The sequence below is a fragment of the Embiotoca jacksoni genome, unplaced genomic scaffold, assembly GCF_022577435.1.
Source record: "Embiotoca jacksoni isolate LCO1_2020_lvr unplaced genomic scaffold, fEmbJac1.0.p SCAF_2, whole genome shotgun sequence".
Classification (NCBI taxonomy): Eukaryota; Metazoa; Chordata; class Actinopteri; family Embiotocidae; genus Embiotoca; species Embiotoca jacksoni.
The window spans coordinates 11,810,543-11,822,317 of NW_027185340.1; the positions used below are offsets into that span (position 1 = coordinate 11,810,543).

The 11,775-nt window shown below is 41.7% G+C and overlaps 1 protein-coding gene across 1 annotated transcript in view; it reads right to left on the reverse strand.

Moving 5' to 3' along the window:
- LOC138201239 (polyprenol dehydrogenase) overlaps positions 1-11,028 on the reverse strand; it is a 47,687-nt gene extending 36,659 nt beyond the window's left edge. The window contains exon 1 of the mRNA XM_069154560.1: positions 10,403-11,028. The gene's annotated coding sequence lies outside the window, so the exon portion shown is untranslated. The remainder of the gene's footprint in view (positions 1-10,402) is intronic.
- Positions 11,029-11,775: the final 747 nt, after the last annotated feature.

Here is an 11,775-nt window from a genome sequence, read left to right on the forward strand (position 1 = left end):
TGCTGGTTTTTAGATACTGAAGGAGAACATTCAGTTTTCGTTGTAAGGTATGCATGATTTTGAACGAGAGAATTTTGATAGTCTTTATTGTATCAGCGATGGAATGCAGTTTGGGGAGTATATGTACTCCACTTGAATAGTTCATGTATGCTACAACATCTATTCTTACAAATGACTTTTTACATTAAAAACCATATGATAATATCATTGAATGTAGTATTGTTAAAGGCTGAACCATAGATTCCTAACGTCACCACCTTTGAATCTATAGCAAAAAAAAACATGTCTTTTTTTTTCCGTTTTATCAATTTTTTTTGTTTATAAGTTGTTAACAGTTTCACCAAAGAGACATCTCCCCTCTGAACTTCTCATACTGTTTTATTTAGATAAGGTCCAAAAAGATAAAATCAGATTCAAGGTTCTAAATAGACAAATAAATTAATATATGTGGAGCAGAATTATTATTTTTTTTCTTCTATCTTAGACCCATTAATCTTCTTTCGATTTCTCTGATTTATCCTGTGAGTACAGGTCAGGAGTCACTGGAGTAGATACCAAACTGTAAATAGTTAAACGTTAACCTGGCGTTACTGGGCTGTTGTTCACAGTTTCAGTTTTAATCACTGTGATTAGAGATTGGAAACACTGTTTGCCAGAGTCACGCAGTAAGACACGGCACTGCTGTTTGCAACGTTCATTCTGCCACTCTGATCATGGAAATATTCTGACATAATGATGTCATGCATTACACAGAGTCACGGTAACATACGCAGAGCAACAACAAGCATCGCTGAAAGCTGCTTTATTTTATACAGAATGTGAATCTTACCCTGATGTGCTGTTGTTGTTTACAAACTAGAACCAAGAGATAATTTGAGTTTACTTTTCCTAAATATTTGAAGGACAACTGTTACATTTAGGCTGACATAAAACTAAAACTTATATAGTTTAATTTGCAGGTCCTGAAAATAAATGATACAATTATTTTCAAATATCTACTCATATAATCAAGAATATTGTAATTCCCTGAAATATACTGATATTATTTTAGGGCCATATCCTCCACCAGTATTGAACAGCCACGACATTTCATTGACAGGTGACTGACAAACAAACTGCAGCGATAAATGCTTGGTCCAAACTACAGAGACAAAATCAAATCGACTATTACCAAAAAGATCTCTGTAGCGTTAGAGACTTTTTTCAAGTCCATAAACCACAAAACTGAAGAGATGTTCTGCTGCAGTGTTGGACTGTGTTTGGTTCACGAGCCCAGAGCAAGCTGAATTATCACTGGCATTCAAAGTAGGCCAACCCAACTCTTCCTCATTTCAATACAATTACAATCATTTCTGTTAAAAATAGGTCTGGGGCATTCACAATAATGTCCCTTTTTCTCGTGGCAGGGAAATCGTTCGTATTAGTTTGTGTCTTGCCGACTAAGTTCAGGCCAGAATAGCAGCACTGACAAGCAGTTGGCCCCAGTTATTAAAGCCAGCTCTGGAAGGCAGTTAAAGGAGCAGCAACATAAAGAGGCCGTGTCATCACCACTGCCCTGATGGAGGCTGAGCTGTGGAGGATGTGTGCGTATTCAGATGTGCATGTGTTTCTGTTAATGCAAGCTGAAAGGATGTGTGTCTGTTCGCGTGCGCATGTGAATGTTTGTTGTGCCGCAGCCTGAGAGGTTGGGGGGTCAGCAAGGCGAGCTGGCCCGCTATTGTTTAAAGGAAATCGCATCTCACGCATGACTGTGGGATGATTATTTGGGATGATGGGACATCAGGGAGACACACACATAAATCCACAGTCGCACACACAAAAATGAAGACATATGTAGACACACGAGACATGTCTGGAACAGTGCATGACGGGAGGGTGTGTGTGATGTAAATAACATGTGAACAGCATCAAAATAGCTCCAGCTAAACAGTCACCTAGTCTGATATGACAACCACTGGCTGGCTGCAGAGCCTAACTTGTCTTGTTTTGTAAATCCAGGCTGACAACGGCTCTGCGGGATCTCTCTCTGTGTGTATGTGTGTGTGCTGCCAGTTAAAATGTAATCTTTATTTCATGTTTCACATCGACTTATTCCTGGTGAGAAGACAAGGTAGACCATATTGGATATTTTTAGCAGAAAATGACACTCAGAGTTTTCACATTGTGTTTTGACACACTGTTCCTTACCCTTGTTTGTTTTTGTTCGTGATCAGCTGCCATCCAAGGGAGATGGCAGGTGAAGTGTCATATTGTGACGAAAGGGAATTTTCCAGGTGTGTCATGGGCAATTTGGGCTCCGGAGTGCAACAACTTGTGTGAATTGATGTTGTCTTTTTCTCTCAGTTTGAGCCGCCTCTTTCAGCGCTTTTCCTCAGAAGCCATTTGAGAAGCAGACGATCAAGGTTATACTCAAAGCTCTGACTTAGACAGAGCTGCAGCCTACTCAGAGTTTAGCCCAGAGTAGTACAGCCTGTGTAAATGTATATATAGGACAGAGAAATCCATTGTAATATCCTCATTTTGCACCCTAAAGCACAAAAAGGTCTGTGTGCACTTTTTCTTGAACGTGTTGTTTCCAGTTTAGCAAATTTACACCACTAAAAATGTGATCAATTAGCTGTTAATTCCTATGTGCAATATAGCCATAGACCTATGCTGCCTTCTAATGAAACTCATGGTTTCTTAACCTCATGGTTTCTCCCTCATGGGAGGGCGTGTGCATGCTATGCTTAGCACTCAAGTAATTAACTCGTCAGAACATTGCTATTAGGCAATGGCAATGTGGACGGGATCTTGATGGCGCAAAGGCTAACAATTTAGCAAGCTAGCCGGCGGGTAATGCAAATGCATATTGACAGAGGTAAAAGATGACACCATCAACATTTTCTTCAGACGTATAATTAAAGTGCAAAGAAAAACTTAATACGACACAAATTAAAATATCTATTTCACAGCCTGCCACAATTCTGAAAATATCAGCAAAAACTTCATAATTCATGAACTCTTTCTGAAAGCTTTCTGAAAAGTTGAAGGTCTGAAGACATGAATGCCACAAGAGAGGGCGATCTTCTTATAGACTTCTCATGGGCGAGGTAAAAATGACCCCATTTAAAGGCAGAATTAATGGAAATTATCACTGGAATGAAAACATCTGAACGGTCAGTGTCTCTTACCTAATGCGTGAGTCGTGAATATATGGATGTTTATTCATGATAGATCAATTCTTTGGGTCGCACTGAATCTAAAAATATGTGTAAAAGACGTTATGACTCAGAGAAGAACTCCCCTCGACCCAAAGTTGCAAAATTTGTTTCCCACAGTGTATTTTCCAAAGTATCTGAGCCTCCCCTTTGACTCTGCTGCACTGGCACACCTCAGTTTGAAGACTCTCTGTCCAAATCTAAACTTGGACATATTTATATTGCGCTTATGAACACAAGAGTTGTACCAATCTTCTCATCTAACTATTTGCAAGAAAGTGTATTTTTGCTCAAGTAAATTTTGAATGCAGTGCTTTTAATAATGCATTTTTTTTGCACATGATGATATTGCTGCTTTTGCTCAGTGCAAGTTCTTCTCCTTTTTGTAGAACCTCATATTATATAAATTGCCTGAAAAGGATTTGTGGGCCCACAGCAGCATAGGTTTTCAACCCAGCACCAGCTCTCTATTAAGACAAGGAAAAACTACAGAGCAAACAAAAACACTTCAGACTGTAAGTAAAAAGAAAAAAAAGAGAAGATACCCCAGCAGAGGCAATTCAGAGAGAGATCCCCCATCCACGGATGGTCAGAGGTGCACTAGCTGTGGGTCGGAAAAGGCAGTAAACTCTACGTTGGCAGATTAAGTAATTGTTGTGTTGACTCAGCGGCAGCCACCACAGGTTTTCTGCGGGGAGGAAAGCCAAAGGCCAGCTTGTAAACATAAACGTGAAACCTGAGATTTTTGCATGTGTTTGCAGTGAGCAACTGCACACACAATATAACAACATCCTGGATTAGCAGTCAGTCTTGGACCTTTGTTGCATATTATCCATCTGTCTGTTTTACAGGCATTTTTCTGTCTTCATTTGTAGCAAAAAGTTCATAGTGCCCCAAAATCTTTAGCACTTTTATTACTGGGAAGCGATAGGGGTAAATCTGGGAGTTATTACGAGGGTAGCAAAGAGTACATTTTTATGACAGCTTGTTAACTAGGTTGTAGATATTTTGATGATAAACGTCGGACGGAGGTGCATTTTAAAATCCAGTCTTCTAAATATTTTATTCACTTGCTGTTTTGAACTATCAAATCAGTTTTCAGTGGCCAAATACGCATATTTAAAACTTTACAAAGCTTCACACAACGGATCAATAATAACTTCCTTCTGCATGCCGACCAGAACACGCCATCCCTTGAAATGTAATTGGTCTTTCCTTCCAGTTTTCATGCTAGATAAACATGCTCGGAAAATGTCAGATATCTCCAAACAACTTCTGGCCCTAAATGGGGCAAGAAAGGTGTGGCGTTATGACTCTTTTTTGGTGCCTAATTTAAATGTAGAACAAACTGCAGTCTATCAAATACAAATACTCCGAATTTTTAAGTTAGGAAGATGCATTTAAAGGTTTCTGCATTTCTGTGTATGAGAAAGTCTGTTACTGCATGTAAGCTGCTGGAAAAAGACATTTCTTCTAAATGCTTGTAGCTGTGTTTTTGCACACGCAAACAGAGTAAAGATAATATTATTACGCACGTAAATTGTGTGCACACCACCACATGTTCATCCTTGTGTGAGGGACCAAAATCTGTGAGTGTGTGTGTGTGTGTGTGTGTGTGTGTGTGTGTGTGTGTGTGTGTGCGCACTCATCTTCATCAAATACATCCTAACAGTTTTTCCTAACTGTCTGGAGGGAGTGGATGTCTTTCTATTAGTAGATGTAGAATAAGGAGCAGTGGGAGGGATATTTGCTTGCACCAATTAAGACTGTCATTAACTCTGTGCAGCACACTCTCTCACACACACACGGTGAGACAAACATGCACACACACAGTATTTAACACATTTAATTTAACAGTCTGTGAGTCAGTGTGTGCGTGCTTCTCTTTCTGTCTGAAACCTGTTGTCAGTGAGAAAAGGACTGTGAGGAGACTCTTTCATCTCTCGCTCTCTCACTTTCTGTGTCTCTGCTTTTCTCTCCTCCAGTCTCTCACTCCAGGATTGTGTGAAAACGGAGAAGCTTTAAGGTGGTGGTGGTGGTAGTGTGTGCGTGCGTGCGTGCATGCGTGCGTGCGTGCGTGCGTGTGTGTGTGTGTGTGTGCATGCGTGTGTGTGTGTGTTCTGCCTTGAAGCCAAGGAGACCTTCAGCTACCCCTCTGTAGCAAGCAACAACAAGCCAAGACATCAGTCTAGTTCTGGATTAAAGTCCTGGGTTGGTCATGTTTACCAGTATTGATTGAACTGTCCACCTGGCCGGAGGGATGGCGGATGTGATTCATGTCTAACGTGGTGTTTCCGTCCCAGTCTGTGCTGAAATGCTAATAATGTACGCTTTTCGGGCCAAAGGGAGTCCATTACGATGACTGTATCACATCTTTGTCCATTGGGGGACACACACTGGGGAATGGAGACTTAGAAAGGAAGGAAGAGTAAGAGGGAGAGAGGTTCGCACGCATATTCTGGGATATGTGTGTGTGCGTATGGTTATGTGAGTGTGCATTAAAGCTTGGACACAGCAGACATGTGTCACCTCAGCTCCAGTGCCGTCAAGCTAAACTGACATAAACAGCCCCGGGCGGCCCTATCGGAGATGGACTTTACATAACGGCTGAGTCACTCACAATCTATTTTTATGGCTTTGAGGTGTGTGTGTGTGTGTGTGTGTGCGTGCGTGCGTGCGTGCGTGCGTGCGTGCGTGCGTGTGTGTGTGCGCTTCTATCTTCATGAGAGCCAATTTGAGTTTTAGACCTTCAGAATGAGGACGTGTTTGTGACATTGGGTCATCCTGACCCGGCTTCACTGCTTCCAGGGAACGTTTGACAACCTGTCAAATGTTGTCAGGTTAAGAATTGAATCAGGACGAGGTTTAGGGGGGCACGCATGTGGTGCTTTTTTGAAAACTATTCTAGGGCAAATGTTTGCCCTTATGAGAGAGAACAGTTGAGAACTAAATAGTGGGGGACGAGAGAGACAAGGGGGGGGGACACGCAACAGGATGCCCCGGACATATAGCGTTGATGGTAGTGAGTGAATGTGAAAATCCAAATACCACAACAAGTGTGCACTTTGGAGAAAGGAAAACTGGATGCTAAACCTGAAAAATATAACTTAATTATGAAAGTAAAAAAAGGTGGCACACCAATGAGACAGACTTTTCAGAATAAGAGTCTGTCTCTTCCCCTTGTTTGTGTGTGTAAAGGTTGGTAAGTAGATCCTGAGCAGTGATGGATTTTTGAAGTTCATACCAATGTAAATATGTTAAGTGTGAAATTGATTTGCCAATATTTAATTGATGACAAAAACATGTTGCAGGAACTCTTTAAATCTTAAAGAATTGTGGCGAACATCAAAAATAAACTTCTCTTTCAGCTGGACAAACTTGATGATACATTATTCTAAATAACATACAATGTATTTTTGGCATTTCTGATCCAACATGTCAAAACTAATTTAAAATGTTGATCTGTGTGAAACAAGCCATCATAAAATACAAAAAAAAATAAAACGTGTCCTTTATTTTTCAGCCTGTTGGCTGTCAAAGTTTCAAAATCAAAGCATATTAATGGGATATTCTGATAACTATAAGCAAAACAGAAACACTCAGCAGGGCTTCATTTCTATCATTTGCCATCTGAACACAGTTAATTAAGTGCATTTCACTTCAGTGACCACACAGCCACGAGGTAAGGATAAGTGTCTTTGACAAAAGAATGTGATCACTTGAGGGTCTTTGAGATACACAGACACACAAACTGAACTAAACAATGACAAACATATTAATATCATTTCAATTTAATTTAGAATTTCATTAACCAAACAAATCATAATTATTGTCAATGAAAATTAGATTGTCTCTGAACAAAGAGAAGTTGTTTAGCGCGGTCAAACTAAGCGACCCTTTTTCAGCATAGTAGTTGTGTAACACTGCAATGATATGAAAGAGTAATATTAACATATTTCCAATTAGACATGTGGTTGTTTTTTTTTTATTAATTTAGTGGTGAGAAGTTATGGAGCATGTAATGATGGATGTCCATGTTTGTAAGCTAAATGAATCAACATGTTAAGTAGTATTTGCGTCTGTTTAACACAGTAGCACAAGTATAAACACTGTTCAACAAGTACAAGTATTAGAAATGGAAATATACAAAAGTATGAATTATTCATGGTAAATGCCAAAAAATTTAATTATGAAATGTGCCTCTTTTACCATCACGCAGTTTGTGTGTTCTGCTCGGTGACAAACACCACATCTCACCAACCCAAATGGAAAATCCTGACCTTTACTGTCATATTTACAGTTTGATAATGAGAAACTTTTCTGATGGTTCTATATTTATGAAGACAGTGTTAGGACTGTAGGATTCATCAGCTCTCTGTTATTTGTGAGTGATGGCAACACACACACACTCATGCACAAACACACTTTGTCAAATACAGTTTATTCACATTGTGAAGCCTGAAGAGGTTAACAAATCCCTTCTCCACCGCCTTAAGCCTCAAACATTTACATTTATCCATACATATTTTATGACTTCAATCTGAATTGAACTCGGATTTATCAAGGTGTATTAACTGAAACATTCTGGGTGAATCATTTCTGTTTAGCTGCTTCCCTCCAATATAAAGCAACACATTGGGCATTGCTCTGTTGTGTAGTGGGATACATTTTCTTTATTATGAATGTGAATTGTGACTATAAAGATCACATGGAAATCAGAAAACATACTTCTCAAAGGAGTAAAAGTTGAACAATGTAAGGGAAATCCATAGTGTCGCTCTCTGTTTTGAACTATTGGGTAATTTTTTAGCTTTTCAATAAACTTGAGGCAATTTAATGCATTTATGGACGCTCTGACACACACCCCCGCACAAATGCAAGCACACACACACACACACACACACACACACACACACACACACACACACACACACACACACACACACACACACACACACACACACACACACACACACCTGTTTCCCATGCTGAGTCCCACTGAGCCTTCCCTGCTCCACTTTTTTTTTTCATCTGTCATTGTGGTGCATGTCAGTGTTTACCCCCCCCCACCCCACCCACGCTGTCTCTTACAGACGCACACACGCACACACACACTGCCTTTCTTCTTTAACAAACTGCACAAACATACACAGCCACTCAAACACAGCTTTTCTTTTTCCTTCTTTCCACTTTAACACACACACACACACACACACACACACACACACACACACACACACACACACACACACACACACACAATCCAGGACATCAGTTTAGACACATTCAAACAGCTGGAGCACTTGTCATATACCTTTTTCCTCTCCCTCGCTCCTTCTCTCCCTCTCTCCCTCTCATGCCGTTACTCGGGCTGATAAGAGTTAGGACTGTCATTTGCAGCTTGCACATATGTGAGTGTGTGTCTGTGTTGAAGGGGGAGACAGGCTGGGTGCATATCTACTCATGGCTGGCGGAAATCATTTTGTAGTGCGGTCAAAGAGGGCATCTGCCATCCACCCACCAGACTCTCCTTTTCTCTGCAGGAGGGTACACACAACAGTTTAAGAGACTACGGGGTTTCCTCCTCATGGCTGCCTTCAGCATTTAGGCTGCTTATGGATTTTTAAATACAAGAGTGAAGCACCCGTAGCTGAAAGTAAGAAGGTTTAAAAATTTTAAGCTTAAACTTGTACTTTCTCTGTGAGTTAGGGGAGATGCTCGGCTGTTTTAAATCCTCTAGGCATTTATGGGGAAAATAGTGATGTGATGTTACTTTAAAAAAAAAAAAAAGAAAAAAAAAAGTGACTACACTACAGCATCAGCTGCAGCCTGCGATTATCATTCAGTAATCAGCAGGTAATATTTCGATGAGATCAAGTTTTTCAACCTAAATTTATGTTGTAAAGATTCATAGAAGAAAGTGGGTTAAACTCTATTCCACAGGTGAAGATACATTAACTGGATTTTGCTATGGATCCTCCGCATTACATTCCTGCTTAAAGATCCTAAACACCCTAACAAATCAACATGTCCTTGGTGTGTCCTTCACATTTCACTTTAGAACGTGTTAAAATTGTTGATTATCCTGGTTCAGGGGTTGCTGGAGAGGACACCAAATAGTCTGAACCAAGATGAAAAATGGCAATTATATCTCACATGTTTAGCAGTTTAATGGGCCATGTGACAGCAATGTAAGTATTGGGGTCCAACAAGTCATTCATTAAGCGTGGCCAGTATGCAGATTGTATGTGTGTGTGTGTGTGTGTGTGTGTGTGTGTGTGTGTGTGTGTGTGTGTGTGTGTGTGTGTGTGTGTGTGTATGTATGTGTGTGTGTGTGTGTGTGTGTGTGTGTGTGTGTGTGTGTGTGTAAAAGCAAATATCTTCCAAAACTAAGATTGGACATAGCACGGTGGAACAGGCTCACAGATGTCAAGGGGAATAAAAATGCGCTATGCGTAAAAGCATTAGCGGGGGATTCATGATAAGGACGCAAAAACATGGCACAAAACAGATTAGGAAAAAGACGCACAGGAGCCAATGGCGATAATCCTGTTATCTCGTTGGACGTAAAATGCCAATGTGAAGCATCCTCAGAGACCAATATGAACTGAACATGAACTAATGCTGCAGATATTCGGAACGAGGAGAGGTGGGCAAACAATGTTGGCAACCTTCGGTAAACATTGTTGTTCTTGACCTTAAGAGACATCCACGCCGTTTACCGCAATGTCACCGGCGGTCTCCGTACTCCGTTCATTGAGAGCCCACACACGCGCGCCCGCGCCGTCTTCTGTTTGACACCAGTTCGATTTCCCTCTCATGACATTGTTTCACCTTTGAGAATTCCCTATCAGTAATAACACCGGGTCGCTCTAATAGCCTACATGAGGCGTCATTGATAGATGATCTCTGTCAAGTTGAAGAGAGGAGAATTTGGTGCGTTATTCATTCAGGGTTTGGGATACTGGGTGCCAATGGAGACGCACACCAGTCGTCACCTTTTAACCAGAGCGCATTTAACATTTACGCACGACAGGAATGCGCGCGTGTATACACACACACACACACACACACACACACACACACACACACACACACACACACACACACACACACACATAGAGACAAACATCCACGGACAACCCCAAAATACGCCCACGCAACTAGAAAGATAAGACAGAAAGGAAGACAAGTAGACTTACAGGATGACCCTGGGCTCTGCGGGCTCCTCTGTGCGCCCCATTGAGATATTCCCGTTACTCCCGTTTTAACGGAATCCTCAAATGCCGTGGTCGCAGTCCACGTCTCTGCAAATGTACCAAAGGATCACATAGAGAATGAGGAGTATGGCAAAGATGAAGAGCGCTACTAGGATGGCCTTGGTCACCGGAGAGATGAGCGACTGCATGTCAGGAGCAGAGCCGGGCAGAGCGGCGTGGGGCTCCGCGTCTGTCCGTCCTCAGTCTGCTGCCTCTCCTGCTCTCCTCCTCTGCTCTCTGCCGTTCCGGTGGCAACTGTTGAGGACGTAGCCCGGGGCTTTGTCGTGCGCGAACACACACATTTAGAGCCCGACGCGCATGCACACGCACTCCAGTCCGCGACGTGAATATATACCGGCGATCCAGGCGCGCAACGCGTGGGGGCTTCCCTTGCTACAAGCGGCACAGTAGTGGGCTGTCTTTCCCCAGTTCCACTCTCTCTCCAGCTTCCTGTCGCACATCAGAGGAGACAGGCACAGTGGAGACCGAAGTGATAACACTCACGAGTCGTTCAAAGAGGGCTGCAATAAGAAAAGAAAAAAAACACTATCAAATGTAGGTGTTTAGATAAAAACCTGCAGAGACGTTTCTAGACACAGAATGGAGAAGTCCTAAATTGCGCGCCGAGCTGCTGCGCTTGTCGGCAAACAGGTTGATTAGTATTCCTCACGGCGTCGTATTCCCTATGTGTGTGTATAGCCGATGTGTGCGTGATGGCTGGGCATGGCAGGCTATCATTTTATCACATCCCATGTTGGCGTGTCAGTTGAAGGATTAATAGATAGGCTAATCTAGATGAGTATTACTTTAAAGCCGTATCCACTTGATGCGCGCTTTATTACGACTTTTTATGATTCTTATATAATCATAATTAGAGGGTTGGCAGCTTTACGCCTAGGTATCCTTTCAGAAAGAGCTTATTCGATAATGAAGAGCAAATGGTCTAAAAAAAATGTCCTACAACTCCTGTCAAGTGATAGTGATATCGCAGCTCTGTGAAGGCGACGAGAACGGTCGAAGTCTAATTGAAAAGGCTAGAATATATTTTTGAAATCATAAATATCAGACATGCAGTGGCACTTTTGTAACCCACGTGGTCGCAATCACCAGGTCAAATCAGGAAATCCGCACTGATTTGGCTGTTTGGCAATTAAATGAGCAGCCTAAACTACTCCATTCACAAAAAAACAAACACCCCATCATATCCAGTAGACATAACCGCACGAAGCACATTTTCCATTTAGCTTACAACCCACTAACAGGGTCACGCCTTTCCCCGCGTAGATACACTAATCATATTTAGACTGACAGAACAC